The sequence below is a fragment of the Abramis brama genome (genome assembly GCF_963993115.1).
Source record: "Abramis brama genome assembly, chromosome: 23".
NCBI lineage: Eukaryota > Metazoa > Chordata > Actinopteri > Cypriniformes > Leuciscidae > Abramis > Abramis brama.
In genome coordinates this window covers 12,655,020-12,672,906 of record NC_139985.1, presented here as the reverse complement: position 1 = coordinate 12,672,906, position 17,887 = coordinate 12,655,020, and the positions used below count along the sequence as shown (strand labels likewise).

The window sequence follows — 17,887 nt, the reverse complement described above, 5'->3', positions numbered from 1 at the left end:
ATTGTATTGGTTTTGTCAGTGTACATTTAAAATGCAGCAATTTTCCTTTGCAATCCTATTTGATTATAATAATGACAAACCACTAGATTGGAATAACATTCATGACATACTTGCAATTATTGCTGTTGTCAGATTTTCCATCACCTCATTTTAATTAGACTAATCTCAGAAGGTGTTTCAATTATTAGATTGTTCTTAATGATGTTGCTATGAAGGTGTTTGACCTTGCTAGTAGTATGTCCCACACTGCTAGATGTCAACATGCACTATTATATTAAATGAAGGTAGAATTAATTATTTTCTTAATGAACCTTTTGTTTGTTTTGACTAGAAGCAAGGGGTTAAATATCTTTATCATTCAACTCTCACTCTCGCTGCCCGGCTGGCACTGGCATCTATCGATCTCTATCCATATTAGGCTTCTCTAATCATATACAGCGAGCATTTGCATGTTGTTGACATCGTATTGATTTGTCAGTAGGTGACATGAGGGCAGGCGGGGAGTGAAAAGGGGTCCAGACGTACACGAGATTGAGACGCGGGTCGTAATGGAGAGGTCAAGCTCAGAGGGAAAGCCCTGGAGGAGGGGAGAGTCTTCCATCCCAGCCTGAGAAAGGCTAAATTCCCCCCAGCTGAGAGGGGGGAGGGCAGCACACCCGGCTGTCTCGATTTTACATACATGTCATGTGTTTGTGTTTTTCCTCATCGTCTGTATGCGTTTTTGTTGTGTGAGCACGCGTGTGTGGATCTTTTTCAAAGGGGGGAGGGGTCTACCCACATGGTGATTAATTATTCATAAGGTGGGCGGGGAAGTCAAAGTAGGAGGCGGCAGACGGGGTTTGTTGTGTGTGAGGGAGGCAGAAAGAGAGAGGGAACATCAGAGACAGTTAGTAAGGGTTTGAGGAAAGGATGCACAGAGACATAACAGCCCCCAGAAGACACGTCATTGAGGAACTACACACATGCTTTACTTCTTGATGGCACAGATTGTAAGCCACAGTGACCTACTCCTCTAGTCAAAGGATTTTAAACTAAGCACAACCAAGCCGGCACAAATGAAAGAGGAATCTACTGTAATAGAGCTGACAGGCCAGCTCACTCATACCAGAAACGGAGACCTTTTGCTTGAAAGGTAAATTGGATTTGTTTTCCTACATATTCATTGGTGTGTCTCTGTCTGGATTCAAAAGCAGACACTGACTACAGTGGGCTGATAATTGGCCCTTTTTGTTTCTGCCTGTATTTCTCTGTTCTCTTTCATTCATTATTGTGTGTATTTCATCCCACATGCTGACCGCATTACGCTGGGCTTTGTTGGTCTGACACGTTTAGACTTGTGGCTTATTCTAATAGTTATATTAAGCTTTTAATTCATGTAAAATATAAAATGTAAATATTTAAATGAGCAGATTAAATAAAATAAATATTTGACAGATTAAATTAAATACGTATTTGAGAGATTTTGTTAAGTAAATACTTGCGAGATTGGCAAACTGGGCCATTTTCCAGCAGTCTTATTAAACTAGTCAAACTGCAGTGTTATTGTCTCACTGACAATAATTGTGTGCATTTGATCTGTGATTTTGGTTGGTCACTGTGGCTGCACCTTATTCTAATAAAGAGCCTTTGAGCACAATGCATGTGATTTTATGAGTTAGTCATTTCCTAAATCAGTCAGGCGCTTATTGATGAGTGGACTGCTGCAGACGAGGACATATTGATCTCTGAGTTTGTTCTGGGCTACATGTTGCGCGATCGGGGTCTCATAAACTTCACTGGCTCTGGCGATGACCTTTGTGAACTCTGTTGCAAGTCTTCTGTCGCTCTGCGTGTCTCGCTGCTACCACATCACTTAATGTCATCTTAGTTCTTGTCAGTCTGAAGAGGAGTCTTTGTTTTACCCTAAAATTAGACCAGAGCTGTCAGTCAGATGCATGTTGCGTTTAGCTGAGGATGTATGGAGCATGTGGCTCACGCTCAGAAGAAAACACTAATTTACTGAAGCACATACACACAACACACGCCAGCTACCCTTGACAACCTGAAGCACACCTCGATTTCACTGTATGAGCTGTCATTGTCTGTTCTGTGTAGATTGATACTCTGTGTTTCTGTCTTTGTCTCAGTGTAAGTTCTGAGAGATTGTAACCGTTTAACAAGACCTAATTTAGAATACTTATTAATTTTTTCCACTGACCATTAAACAGCAATTAGAGCACTTCAATGAAAGTGTTTAGTGTGTTTCTTTTCTTTTTTTGGTTTGTTTATTTGCTTTCATTCTCAGTATAATTTTCACTTTCTCTTCATCTTGCTTTTCTCCGATTACACAATAGGGATGCATCGATATGAAAATTTTGCCTGATACCGATAACCGATAATTCTTTATATTTGAAAGCCGATAACCGATATATAGGCTGATAAATCTAAATCCACATTTTTATATAATTGTTTAGAGCCTGATTACAAAACAAATGTCTCACCATTAAAAGCCATGTCCCAAGAACACAATTATAATGTTCTCACTATAATTTGATGTAGTCCATATGACAGACACACTGCACATGTTGCATGTAACTGTACGTGCATGATCATATTTCAAGCAATTCAAAACCATCATGGCGAACAGTGCACATCTGGAGTGTCTCAGCTGAAGGAAATAATACATTATTTATCGACTTTAATATATCAGCCACATTTTCTTATCAGGCCGATAACGATAACATTAAAAATGAATGAACATATATCGGCCATTACCGATATCGTGGCCGATATATCGTGCTATTACACAATGATTTTGTCGGTTTTGCATTTTTTAACAGTTTAAAGTTCTCAACTATAAGTGTATTCAATGTTTACTATAAAGGGAGCATTTTATTGTGTTTTTGTAAATATATATATTTTTTTATACAAATCCTTCATGAAACCACTTTAGTTTATTCATTTCAATGCAACAATTTATGTAAAAATAGATTTATAAGCGATTTATACCAAATTTTGTTCTGCAATGTTTGTACAGACAGGTAGTCCCGCCTCCAAACTCTTGCGATTGGTTAAACCAGAATTTGCCAGATGTTGGACCCCACAGATATTTTTTATATTTTGAAAGTGTAGTATTTTGGAGAAGTCAAGTGGCTTACGTGTTGCCTGTCTATTTATTTCGGGGGAAAATTACCCAATTCCGTCAAACATTCTCATTTCATCATTGTAATATTCGCTGTGGTGAAAGCAGCTGTTTAATATTTACAACATAGCAGTCACATGTGCAATCAGAAAACGGCCATTTGGCTGTCCAGACTTTGATGTCTTCCAGGAAACATCAGCTTTCATTGAGCCGATACGCAGCATTCACATGTGGCTGATGGCGACATGTCAGGATTTGTTCTGCCATGTGTATCTCTGCGACACACATGGGAATAAATTGTAAATATTGTTAGCGAACTAGACCAGAACTAGATACATGTTGAGCGAAGTTCTGGATGAATGCACCTGAAAAGGAGCAAAAACATCTCAGGCTTGTGACAATGACATTATGACGTTGTGTAATATCATCAGCGCTGTTGAATCAGCCATACAACCGGACATGCAATACAAGGGGCTGATTGTGTAGATCTGTGTGTATACTGTATGTTTGTGTTTCTGTGTATGGGGGGCTGAAAAGCCCATACTTTTGTGTGGGCTGAACAGGAGGAGGTTAATGTGCTCACAGATAATGCACAGAGATGCTTTTTCACTGTAAATATTTAGACTGAAGGCTCAAAGACCCATCAATTCCTCCCAGGGACATAAAAAAAAAAAAAAAAAAAACTCATTCCAACCTTAGCACACACCTTCAGAATTTCAGAATTATAACTAGTTTCAGAAGAAATATAACATGCTGCTTAATGCATACTGTGCAGTGTGTGTGCTAAGTTCATAAATATCCAATAAAAAAGAAGATTCAAGATATATATATATATATTTTTATTTAGGTCAGGTGCATTGCATTATGGGATACAGTTTTCCATACATGCATTGCTGTATCGTAGGTCAAATGTAGTCAGTTGTCCCGGTATTCTATGTTGAAAATTTGGATACTGTTTATGTGTGTATATATGCTATTCTGAACATAGTCCTGGTCTCCTCGCCAAAGTAGAATCAAGCCTGATTTTCTACCAATAGAATGCGCTCTGATTGCATAAAAAATATGAATTACTTTGTAAAGTCACTGTCTGAATTCAGTTATATACTTCAATAGAATTTATGGTGCCTTTCAGAGTGGATAAATACCCTGTTATAAAATTAAAAAGCCATTTACATCCTGAGTTTGGGGCAGACGTAGATGGATTGTTCCAAAACGTCGCCAATTAGCCCAGGTCTGTGTCCTTTAAAAAGCCTTCTGCTTTCCATAATGAGAGATTTAGCTCTGGTGTGTGACACTGGCGATGCTCTTCTGGAGTATTAATCGTTTCCCTTGTGTTCGTGTCCACTCTAGCTAAGCACTTCTGCCACCTGTGTGGTGCTGAGTGAATCTACATAGTCTGCAGAATCTCAGCAGAATTACCATCATATGCAGCATAATTACACCCACAGCATTATTCAGCTGTTAGTCAGCACTTCCAGACCTTTAAATTGAATGTAATAGTCTTACAACTAGGCTACAGTAAGATCATACTGTAAGAACTGATATTGTGATGAGAGTATGGAGCCAGATGCTCGAATCCCAGATGGGGAGCAGTTGTTGGACCCTTGAGCATTGCACTTGGACTGTGCGATTTTTTTTTTTTTTTTTTTTTCTGCTGAAACTGTGAGTGAATAAATAACATAATGTGATGTAATTTAATATCATGCTCATTGCCCTGGTTTCATTCAAAAACATACTGAGGAACACGGAAAAGCTATAAATGTTCTTGTTTTGCCAAGATCACCAGAGGACCAAGGCTAATCTAAAGAGACTTGGCTGTGGGATTAGAGGGAAAGTCTACAGTATTAGCACACCATCAAAAGCTTGAATATATTTATGCTTTCCTCAATTTTTGATCCATTCATAGCCATTATTGTAGCTCAAAGCTGTCAGGGCATGTTTTATGGATGTTACATGATAGATGACGACAGAAAAGTGTTGCTAGCATGTAGAAATTATCCACACGCATTTCATGTGACTGTAAGAGATAGGCTGTATTACATGCCTATAAAATCCACCAAAAATGAGAGGAATAAATTCAGAGGTACGATTTAAATGTCTCTAAAAAGCACTGACCTGAATTATGACCTTGTGTTGCCTCATGCACACATTCACAGCGCCTGAGGGCAATAGTACGAGCTGAAGCAGACATGAAGTTCAACAGAGGCTGGCATGGAATACTGATTCATCAGAAGTCAGTTCACTACGATTTGCTGGTGTCTTTAGATCTGACTGAAGGGTGAATCTTGAGGCTTTAGGTTTTAGCATAAACTACAGAATTAAGAAAGCACCCTAAATAGAATGCGCATATATTATCGTCAGTGCCTGAATGCACCAACTGCGTCGACCCTGTGGCGTTTGGAACAGGTTCAATCGGAATGGTTTAGGACAGGGATGGTCCTCCACAAAGCTGGTCTTCTCTCTGCTTCAGGGGCTTGAAAAACATCTCATGAACCCTTTGGGTCCGCTGAGGTGAAGCACAAAGTAATTAGCAGTATTTTTGGGGGATTGTCTCTTTGTTTGAATATGATTAGCAAAGAGTGTTTGTGTGAAATGTGTTTGAAGTGTGATTATGGGTTTCTTAGCAGCATGCTTTAAAGCTGTGTTTTCTTTGAGGAGCCTTTGTTGAAGATTTGTACCACAAATATCCACAACACCAAACTAAAAATGGGTTAACTTTGACCATTTGTTAAATATTTAACATATAGTTTATTTTAAATAATTGTGATTATTATCAGCCTAAATTATTGTACAATTCCAACTAATTTACTAATTTTAATAGGGATGCCCGATATATCGGCCACCATATCAGTATCGATACAAAAATTTGGCCAATTTATATTAACACAGATAAAAAAATTATTATTTCCTTCAGCTGAGACACTTCTGTTCGCCATGATGGTTTTGAATTGCTTGAAATATGATTGAAATGAAAAGAAAAAATCTGTTAAGTTCAACATGCATCGCAAGTCTGTCAAATAGGCTGCAGAAAATTATAATGAGAACATTATATTTGTGTGCTTGGGACATGGATTTTAATGGTGAGACTTTTGTTTTTGTAATCAGACTCAAAAATTAGATAAAAATTTAGATTTAGCGGCCAATATATCAGTTATCAGCTTTTAAATATAAATAATTATCGGTTATCGATATTGGCCAAAATCTTCATATCGGTGCATCCCTAAATTTTAACTATATATAATTGTAATATGTATATTTAATTTATTATACAAAAAATACTTTTAATTACTTGTATTAATTCCACTGCAAAATTTGAAGTGCATTATTTATTACTCAAGGAGGTTAAAACATCATGTCTGCTCTTTGTCTGTATGAGGAGGGACATATTCTCCATTTTCATCTCATTCGTTGGTTGGCTTTCTCTATTACGAGAGCTTTAATGGCAGCGTGTGTCCAGATTAGAATAATCACAAAAGAATGAAAAGCCCACCCTCCAAAATTAGCTCCAGGGGCGTTTCTTGTAGTTGTTATTTTGCGGTGGATAGATTTCTGAGGTTTAATTAATGAATTTGTCAGCAGCTCGTCTCTCGGACCCCCCCCTTTTCTGTCACACTCTCATTCACACATAGACTCAAACACACATGCAAATTCAATCAAACGCACACGTATGCATGCACGCATACTAATAGCCGTTTCTTATCATCTAGTGAACGAGAGTCTCTAGAGACTATATTCACACCTATCACAATATCCACCAATCCCTCCTTATGATAAGTGCGAACGGAGGAGGAGCAAAAGACACGGGGAGGAGTGGGGGACCCATGTCCCAGGAGGTGGGATGGCACAGCAACGGCCATTAAGAGATCCAGAATGTATTTAATCACCACGGTAACCCCAGGCAGATGGACCCATGCAGGAAATGAGTCCCAGCAGCTATTTTTGTAACCCATCACTCCTAACCACTGTGCAACTGCAAAAAAAACATTGTGTGCTTTTGTCTGTGTTTTTTTTTTCCTATAAAAATATCTAATCATTCTTGAGTGAGCAGCAAAATTACATTAATGTTATATTAAAATGTATTCTTATAAAAATGATACATCAATATAGTCAGTTCATCAGCGGGAAAAAAAGACTTTTTTTTCATCCATGACCTTTAAGGTATTTCCTTAATGCTGTCAATAGAAGAGGGTTCATCGTGAGCTTCACAGGAATCAGCATGCATTAAATATTTATGACTGGCCTGTATGTGACCTCTCAATCTATATGTATAAAACACACAGAATACAGCGTCTAAGGCTAGTTTATGGCGTCAGTTTGTTTTGAATTCACTAAATCTGTTCCAAAAATGCTTAAAAAGGGAAGTCATTCAGAAATATATTGTCTGGAACTTTTTTAGCGGGGGTGGGGGGTTTGACCAGAATCCTGTTCTGTGCAGGAACACACATCTGCTGCACATCTAATGAACCCGTATTACTTAGTATCGCGGAAACGGCTCACAGGTGCGTTTTACACCGTTTTCATTTTTATGCCTGTGTAAGCCTGATTTAACCACATGGTGCCTAACAGACCTGATAATGTAATAAAAGGGCTGTACATTTTGTACCTTCCCTTCTTGACTTAACAAAAACAACAACAACCAACCCTTAACGCACACGCACGCGCTGGCTTGGTAATGGGCGTAGTACACACCTCCTCTGGGACGAGCTTTACACTCAAACACATATACACACAAACCCCTCACCCGATGCTGTTGCTATGGAGCCCTAGCGACCTGGTCATCTACCATTGGCCACGGCAGGAACTCGGGTTTGGATAATAAGCTATTGGGTTGCGTTTGTGTTCAGATGGGGGAAGGAAGAAAGTGAGAAAGAAAAGAAAGATAGAAAGAAAGAAATGAAGTAACTTAGAAGCATATAATAGTTTGTGTGAATTGGTTACTGGGTCATTAGCAGTGTTTTGCAGGAGAGCTGGGTTTGGGTGTGTGCTTTGTAGAATTCGTTCCTACCTATCTCTGTCTCTCCCGAGGCACAAACTCATCTCATCTTATTGAGTTACAGGACATCCACAAAGAAAAACAGATTTTTATAATACACTTAAACAGAAGAAATTAGATCAAATATAAAATCAATACAAAAACACATCAAAGAAGGTTTTCTATTGGCCTGTTTACTTGAATGTGTGACCTTTTTTGCGATTGGATAAATACTGAATTAAACAGTGCAGGAGGAAATGAGAGGAAACCGAATGTGCTGGCGGAGATTAGACAGAATCCAATTTCACTTTAGAAGGGAAGAGACTAAAGCCATGCTGAAAGGGTGTAGGAGGGTGGTCTACTTTAAGGGTTATAGGAGAGGAAGGGGGGTCTTAAATATTTCAGATGTGGCACAGCGTGTTTTGGACATGAAGTAGGCAGATAAAAAACACTGCTCTTACGTGATGAACAGTGAACAAACTAAGAAACATCTCCCTTTATATATCTGTTTCAGAGCATGTAATGGTGTACAAAATTAGCTATTCTTTGGGAAGCCCTGAATTATTTGGCTTGTTTCGGGTTCTCCTGACCCCATCAGACACATTTCTTTGGTGGCATTCACATAGGGAAGAAAATATAAAGCACTTTTAATAACAGAGATCTCTCAGATGGTGATTAGATTTGAATGATTAGCTAGGGTTATATAAAAGAGTTTGTGTATGTGTGGTGAAAGTCTCTTCAAGACATTTCAGACTTCTTTCAAAAACATTAAAAAAATCATACCATCCATAAACATTTGAGCGGTATGGTAGTCGATATTGCGAAATCATTCTAATATGCTAATATTTCATATTATTATCAATGTTGAAAACAGTTTAATATTTTTGTGGATTTTTTTCCCCAGGATTTTATGATGAATTCAAAAGTCAAAAGAACAGCATTTATTTAGAATAAAAAAATAGAATAAAAAACTTTTGTAACATGAATGTCTTAACTTTCACTTTTGGTCAATTTAATGCATCCTTGCTAAATAAAAAATATATATATTTCTGGCAAAAAAATCTTACCGACTCCAAACAGTAATCAACAATCTTTAAAGTAAGTAAAAGTATTTAAGTCTTTGACTTTCATGCGGTTAAGCCTTCAGGTCATTTAAAACCAGTGCTGTCAAAAAATGTGTTTTAAATGTTTTTTTATTTGTCACCACAAGCTCTTCAGAGCATCATGACCCAGATCTTCTCCTTGCCGCAAGGATCCTCCTCGTGCCACCTTCAGTAGAGTAGGTCAGCATCTGGCAGTTTCCGGTAAAAACATCCACACAGTAAAACATCCACACTGCTCTTGCCTCTTCTGCTCAGGAGGATAGTGGTTGTATGAATCCACAGGATAACGTTTATGTCTCAAAGGTGTCATTTTCCAGATTTTTGCAGGTGTACATTATTTCTGGATTTACATCAGGTAATAATTGTCAGCAATGAGTGGGAGGAACAGGCAGAGTTTCGGCTCTAATCATGAAGAGGCGGGATTGATTTATCGTTCCCCTTAGGGCTGGAGATATGCCTCTTTCTATCCATTCCTTTTCCACCGTCTTCATCCCTCCCTCCTCCTCCTACTTCCTCTCGCTTTCCACCAAACTCCTTCTCTTTCTGTTCATCCATGGTCCCCCTTTTCTCCGTCCCCTCCCTTCCCTCTCCCTGCCACCCCCTCCCCACATCTATTCTCTCCATCCTCTCTCCTGGTATAACTAGGTCATTCTGCAACATTGAACCATCGCTCCTGCCAACCATGAGATCCACACAGCTCTGCACCCTTCTTTCTTACCTTCCCTGAAGTCTTCATAACATATCTAATTTATTTGTCCCTTTTTTTTCTTTTTTCGTGCATCTTTAGTGCAAGTTTTGGTTTCATTTAAAGCATAGGCCTAAGTGTGTCCATAACCATCCACAACCAAGCTTTAGTAGGATGATGTTTCATATTTTTTTCTATAAATCTCTGGACTGTTTGTCCACCTGTGTAGGCTGTTATTACTGTGGCCCTCTGACCTGTAAAGGCTAAAAAGATCCACTAATGGATGATGTCAGAGGTCAGACAGGAAGTGTATTCCATAAGGGAGCAGATGTTACCGGACAATATGAGATTGGGTGACAAACAGACAATAGATGTGTGCGTTAAACAGTGCGCTTCAAGGGAGGCAGGAAAAACCTTTTGTGACCTCCTGGCAATAGCGGCTCCTGACAGTAAATTTAGTTAGCTAGTTAACTAGGTCATAGCGCCAGTTTATGATAAACATTTTGTAAGCTTTACATTTAATCGCTGAACACATGCAGAACACTTTTAGCAGAGGTTGCGTTATTTAGCATAACGTTCTATCTGACACACGCATAGAACGCTATCTTAGAATCAGTGTTGCAAAGTCTGTGGTTTTCCCACGTAATTTGCACTGTTGCTGCGGTTGTTTATTTTTTGTCCTTGGATTTATGCGACCCCCAATTGGAAATCGATTTTTATCCCCCTGAACTAGTTAGGCTCGTGATTGGGTGGGTTTCTAATAGCAATTGGCCTGGTTTTGTTACGAAAACCTGGCAACCATGAATTTCCTTGAATTTTCCGGATTTCTGTGTTTTCACTGTTATAAGGTAGGGGGCGCTATTACACATCTTCTGAAATATTACTGAATCTCCTGATCAAAACGTGTGAGGAAGATGTAGAAACAAGGGATATAATAACGCAATCATCAACATCTGTCTAATGTTGTTTTGCCTCAACATTACTTGCCTCCGAATGTTGTTTTAAAATATTACAAGTTGTGGAGGAATTCCAGTTAGGAAAAGAAAGTCATGTCTGTTCTCAAACATTAACAAACACAACTGAACTTTATAAAGGATATTCACATGAGCACGTTTAAACTAAAGTATTTATACTTTCATTCCTTTGATGCGCTACTCCACATAGGAAGAACAGACCTGCCAACTAGTAACTGACCTGATGCAGACTAACGTCTTGGTCTGGAGCGAGGTTTATGTAAGGTATCGTGAAAATAAGCAGGGCAGTTTGAAATCTGTATCATAATACACACCTGGGGAAGCCATGCACTAAATTTTAATATATCCAGCTTACTTTACGACTTAAAATAGTCTAGAGAATCTGAAAAATATTTGTTGCAAAATGCTAAACAAATTGACAATTTATTATTGATTCAGTTTATATAGAGGTCTATGTTTTGGATGAATTTTTTGGTGGGGCACTGCCCAACCTGCCCTTACAGATGAGCCACGGCTGCCTCCTGGGAAGAGGTCTAGTGAAGTGTGAGCAAGACTGTGTATGATTGCATGACTGAATGCTTGTCTGGTTGTCAGTGAAAGCAGTTCAAACCACCTTCCTCTCGGCTTTTGTGTGTTGTTTTTGGTTTGACATGTCCTCATGCCTGTCCTTTACGTCAGAACCGTCCACATTTGACACACAAAGCTACACAACTGTTATCTTCACCATTTCAGATCTGACTTTCCTGAATTGCCAGCTGTAGAGAGTCGTTTTCAGCACAATATATCGTTCAAAAAGATGGATTGGATAACATTGTCATTAATTATACTCACCTTCATGTCGTTCCAAACCCGTAAGACTTTCGTTCATCTTCAGAACACAGATGAAGATCTTTTTGATGAAATCTGAGAGCTTTCTGTCCCTCCATTGACAGCCTACGCAACTACCACTTTGACGCTTCAAAAAGTTCATAAAGAGATCATAAAACGAATCCATATGAATTGAGCAGTTTAGTCCAACATTTTCTGAAGAGACACGATCGCTTTACAGTATAAGATTGAATTTAGGCTTTTATGCAGTAGGTGTTTGGGGGGTTGCCAGGTGGTTGCTAGGGTGTTCTTAGTGTTTATATTGGCATGTAGCTATGCATGGGTTGCTATAGTAGGTGGTTGATAGGATGTTCTGGGTGTTTTCTAGGCTGTTCTGACTGTTTTTGGGCATGTTGCTATGCAGTTACTAGAGTATTCTGGTTGGTTTCTTACTGGCTGAACTAAAAAATAGCCCACATGCAAGTCTGTCTGATATTTTGTCCACTAGAAATAGTTTGAGTCACTCCCTCAATATAAATCTGTGGGATTATTTTGCCCATTTTATTGTCTACCAGGCAAAAAAAAGTAATAGCACACCTCTCCTCAGCAAGCTATATGATATATCATTCATATTCATAGCACAAAGTGTTAGCAATTGTGTTTGGTGTTAGGTCAAATGTTATGAAGCAAAGTATTGTAGACATCTCAGAATTGTGCAACTGGGAAATGTAATGGACACAGACAAGCTGTCCCCAAGTCGCACATCTCTATCATGTCTTGAGCATGCTCACATCCACACAGTGTGTATTTCCTTCTCCTGCTCAGCGCCTTTAATGTCCGTAGAGATCAGTCTGTGCAGCGTGCCACAGGAGAACGAGACGTCAGCAGGATTCACTCTCTATCAGCACTTCATCCATGGCTCTATATTATTCACGTCTCTCTCACTGTCTTCTTTTTCACCGTTCTTTCCTCTCAATATTGTCAAGTCAGGAAAGGCCTTATAGTCCCTCTGTTTGACAGAGGTCAGGCTCCCATGCCTCAGAGGTCAAGATTACACAGCGCCTGTCCAGTACTCTGTAATCTCAGCTGTCTTCAGGACCACAGATTTTGATGGTACACTTAAGTGAAGTGGAATGCCTCATGTTACAGTAAAGCCTCATGTCTGCAGACAGAGGACACTAAGTTTTGCTTCTATGTTACTTTCTCTATTAAGAACCAGTGGTATGTCGGTACCAACTACAATTGCAATAATAATAAACAAATGCAGGTGAACAGAAAAAAACATCATGAACCCCCTTTTTTGTCTTCACAGGTCTTAGAAGTCTCTGCCATCATCAGCCTCGCCATTGACCAAATTTCCAACCCCTTTGTGTAAGTTTATACCTATTATCTTGATTGCTCTGCAGCTATTTACTTTTATGGTCGATTACACCATTGGCCATTAAAAAGTATTTCATTGCAGATTGCTGTGATTGATTGATTTTATTTTAATTTATTTATATTTAATCACAGAATGCTGTGATCGACCAGTCAGAATCAACTCTCGAGAGCCGTATTATAATACAAAATAATATTCATCAATTGTGTTTATTCATTTGAATGTTGCTTAAAGTAGCTTATATTTTTTAATATCAGATGGCCCTATTTTGTCACTGTGAATGCTAATGGATGTATGTTATCACATATAAATACATATTCTAGTGTCAACAGTGTCTGTGGGACACATAAGTATGGAAAATCTCCTCCATGCCCTCAGGGAAAGCGAGTGTAAAGTTTTTCATGTCTATTGAAAATGGAGTGTTAAAACGTGCATATGGTGTGTGTAAGTGACAGCTGTAGGGGGCATCTAGTCCAGCATCCTCAGACTCTGTCTCAGTGAGGAACAGTGCTGAAGGGGGCCCGAGGAGGAGTGAGTGGGGCGTCTGGGCGGAGAGGCACGGCTCCACTGAGGGTAATTGGCTGTGATGGGCATGTGAGTATTTATAGAACGGTAGTATGGGTAATGTGTGTGCGTGTGTTTGGATGAGAAGACTGCCTGGGGCTGTACTACCATCAGCACACTAGGGACATGAAGAGAGAGAGACAGAGATATGAAACTCCAGACTGCTAGACCTTCAACCTACAGTGGCACCAAGGACATTTGCCCTCACAGTGCCATTTAGTTTTCAGGTTTTTTTCTTTTTACAGAAATGCATCAAGTTGTTTTAATTGCTCATTTACATTGCATTTAGACTTGAAAGTTAAGTTTATTAATATTAACAACCTATACTTTTAGAAGATGTGTGCAATTAAAAATTTTAATTGAAAACAGTATTGATGACTAGGGTTGGGAATCGAAAATCGATTCCAATTCTGGAATTGAATACTTGAGGTCAGGAATCGGATACTTGTTAAAAAAATAAAATTTCGATTCCTCTTATCGATTCCTTTGTGAACATTTCAATATGACTTTAAACCATTCAAGCGCAAGACGACTTGCTTTTATGTGCTGCATGCATGTGTAACTATATTTGGCAACTGTGTATAGTGACAGCAGCTAATAACACTACTCAAACAACAAAAGACAAAGAGAAAATTCACTCGTTTTTGACTGAATAACTTTTGTAACTCTATTTGTAATGTATATTTTACTTCTAAAGTGCATTGGTATTTTATATTTGATTACAGTTTCTGTTCCTGAATACCTGAAAATCTTAAAACACTGTTCATTTCAATATTATCTTTGTTCAGTAGTAACTTTTTATTGCGATTTGCTAATGTTTTACTTGTTCTTTTTTAATTACTGAATGTTTACTTGCCTTTTAATAATGCTTGAAATGTATATTAGTTAGGTTGTTTTTCTATGGTGTTTTTAACCCACAGGCAAAAGTTGCCTGTATAAGTGTTCTTTAGCCTGTTGATTTTCGTTCATGATATTCAGCTACAATTAAATGGTTTGCAATAAGACTAAATGTGAATTATATTTAAGTTATTTTTATTTTATTTTTTACCTTATTGGAATCGAAATTAGGAATCGGAATCGTTAAAATTAAAACGATACCCAACCCTATTGATGACTAACCTTGTGTAATGAACGTAGGCCAGTAAGAGCTGTAAGATACCGCCTCCCGCCTCCCTCGCTGGAGACCCCGGTTCCAAACCCGCTTTGAGCGGGTCGAGTGGGACCGGTTACACACATGCATTACAAAAGACTTTAGTCCAATCAGATGCGAATCCCCTCCCACTAATACCACCTACAGCCGACTACCAAGTACTTTGGCAAAACAGGTTTCTAATAAAGCCTGTTGGCTTTTCAATAAAAATGAGACAAGCCCTTCGATATTTCCCACCCCTTTTTTTTATAATTTTAGTTATGGGCTTTAATTATTTATCATTTTAGTTTTCGTGTCTGCACTGATCAGATTTTTAAGGCATTAATCTTAAGGCATTATTCCATGAACACCACCAAATATTACATTATTTTTTGTGTGTCCTTAGAAACTGTGACATCAAATGTAGGCACTTGAATTTAATGAACATTTCTTAAAAATATTGCTGTGAGTATATGTGGGTATTAAAAATAAATTAGGTCATTTTTATTCTGCACCCGATATTCGCTTCTGGAAATATTCACCATTTATTACGCTGCATTTGACTAATTCAGAAAAGTAATTTAATGGAATTTTAATGTCCTTCACATTATGTTAAAATATGTGCATCTTAGGTTTTTCGTAATGAGATAGAGGGACTGTGATTTCAACCATTTGCATACTGAATGGCATTTTCTTTTAATGTTTGGAATAATTGTGAAATAAGAGGAGAATCAGATACAAATGTTTAGACTTACCTGTAGGTCAGAGGACCAGAAATTGGATAAGTTTAGATTTAGAACCGCATATGAAAGTGGCCCATCGATACACACACCAAAAAAATATTATTTATATATTTTTGTATTGCTTACTCCCATTCAAAAACCACCACATATATTAAAAGTCATATTTGGTTAAAGTATAAATGCGGGCATGTTCATTCTCTTTTCCAGGCTACTAGATGTCTTGGTGAAGTTTTAGTGCAGCCATGAAGTGCATCAAAACTATTTCAAAATGCATCACTTTTCTCACTGAATGAGGTTTTCCGGCGGGTGCTGTTGCCATCATGCATTAATAAGCTGTGATAACCGTGACCATTAACAAGTGAAGAGTCAGACACTATGCCCACTCACCTGCTCTGATGGAGCTCAAGTGGGTTTCAGGACTATTATGTTGTTAATCACTGTTTCAGTTCCACACTGAAGCCCACCTCACCTCACTCCCCTCATCCCTCAAGCCATTTGGCTAAAAACACTCCTTCTGAAGGTTTCTGTTTTTCTGCAGTAAAAATGATATATATTTTTCTGGTTGTTGATGAAAGGATACTAACTTGAAACATGGATGCATCTAGACATCAATGCAAATATGAGCACACATGCTGTTTAATTATAGCATTAATGACTCCCAGAATGCAGTTGATGAGCTGGTGTTAACATAATTAAATGTGAGATCTAATTTAAAAATAATTTACCTAAGGGTAAGAGTTAATAAGGGTCTAGCTGTGATACCAGGTTGCATACCAGGTTCCAAAATTAACGTCTCCACACAATGGCAGGTAAATTTGGGTCCATAAATATTTCTTAGAATTTTTATAATTTTCTTTTTCTTGCATATTTTTTATTTTTTTTTTGCATATTCCCTTGCAGACCAAACAGCACATTACCTTTTGTATCACCTGTACCTTTGAGCCTCGTAGTGTTTGTTTTCATGTAATTTTGTTTGCCTTAATGTGTCATGGAAGCCTGTTTATGCCTCACTGTACAAAATAAACCAGATAATTGTCAGTATTATTTTAGCATCATTTTAATCATTTTAATAATATTTTATATATTTTTTATATATTTAATATGTTCCCAAAGCAACATAAAAAAAAAATAAAAAAAAAAACTATATATATATATATATATATATATATATATATATTTTTTTTTTTTTTTTTTTCAATGAACAAAAATGATTTTTGATAGTTTTAGTTAATGATAACAACACTGGTTATTGTAAAATAAAGTGTAAATCAAGAAATAGTCACATTATGAGATGCAATTACAAGAAATAATTACTGTCACAACTATCTTATTTTTTAAACAAAAGGTGAAAATGGGCTTCCATAGTCATGAAAAGATTGGTGCAGTTATTAAGTCATTGTGTCATTAAGCTTTGTTTTAGTAGACCATTTGTATCTTTTTGATGTGATTTGCTTGAGTCAGCGATTCAATGGTTATTTTCAAGTTATTTTTATTTTAATTTAGCGCTGGTTGTTGAATTCTAGATCTTATGAATTAAATGAAGGAGATTACTCAGTGAGTGACTAACCCATGGCTTGTCTTGCCTTTGGCAGGATGCAAACCCTGTTCCACTCCGTCGAGGATGTGTGCCACGAGTCATTGCTGGGGTCACAGAGGGGGCTTTAACACATGCTATTAGGCCACATGCTTCTCTGTAATCTCAATATACTACAGCTCACCAAGCACAAAACACTTCATCAGATGTGCCTATATCTCTTGTTCGCTCCATTAGAATAAACTGAAAAGCCTCTTTTGGATGTGGGGGTGAGACTTGCAATGCTGTTGGTTTCCTTGAGTCTTTTAACTATTTGGGTTAGATCATTCCTGTTCTGACATTCATATTGGGGGTTTCTCAGACAGCAGAGCCTGCCAAATAACTCTTGCCAGAGTTTCGTCCTGGAGGCATGTATGCTATATAAATGTGTGCGTGTATGCATATGTATCAGATCTATTATGGAAAGTCTCTTTTACCTTGACAGCAGAGTGGTGAAAGATCAAGCATTTTTCTGTAATTGTGCTTATGGGATTTCAGGCAGCCAAAAAAGTTTTGGCTCTTTGAAAGAGTTTGAACGAGAAATAAAAGGATGCTGGGGTCCCTGGGCTGACAGTGACCTCTGTGGCAGATTTTTTCTGGCTTAAGCCCATCTTCTCTCCAGGCCTCAGACTGTCTCTCTTTCTAACCACCTGGACTCTGTTATGACGGGTATGATGGTCAAGATGAAGGACATTTTTTAGACTAGTTCACTGCATCTTTCTAGTTTTTTGTGTACTCTCAATCTTTGTCTCATCACATACAGTAAGTCTGGATTAACTAGTTAAAACTAGCAATGCTACTAATATCTGTATTTTTTATTAGTGTTCTTATAACTCAA

At 37.9% G+C, this 17,887-nt stretch overlaps 1 protein-coding gene across 7 annotated transcripts in view; it reads left to right on the top strand.

Annotated features, from left to right (window-relative positions):
- nfasca (neurofascin homolog (chicken) a) overlaps positions 1–17,887 on the top strand; it is an 82,944-nt gene that overhangs the window by 19,170 nt on the left and 45,887 nt on the right. For 6 of the 7 annotated variants that reach the window (XM_084100680.1, XM_084100678.1, XM_084100684.1 and 3 more), the window contains exons 1-2: positions 857–1,132; positions 12,975–13,033. The gene's annotated coding sequence lies outside the window, so the exon portion shown is untranslated. Of the gene's footprint in view, positions 1–856; positions 1,133–12,974; positions 13,034–17,887 lie in introns of those variants that run through there. The other variant, XM_084100683.1, reaches the window with a different exon arrangement.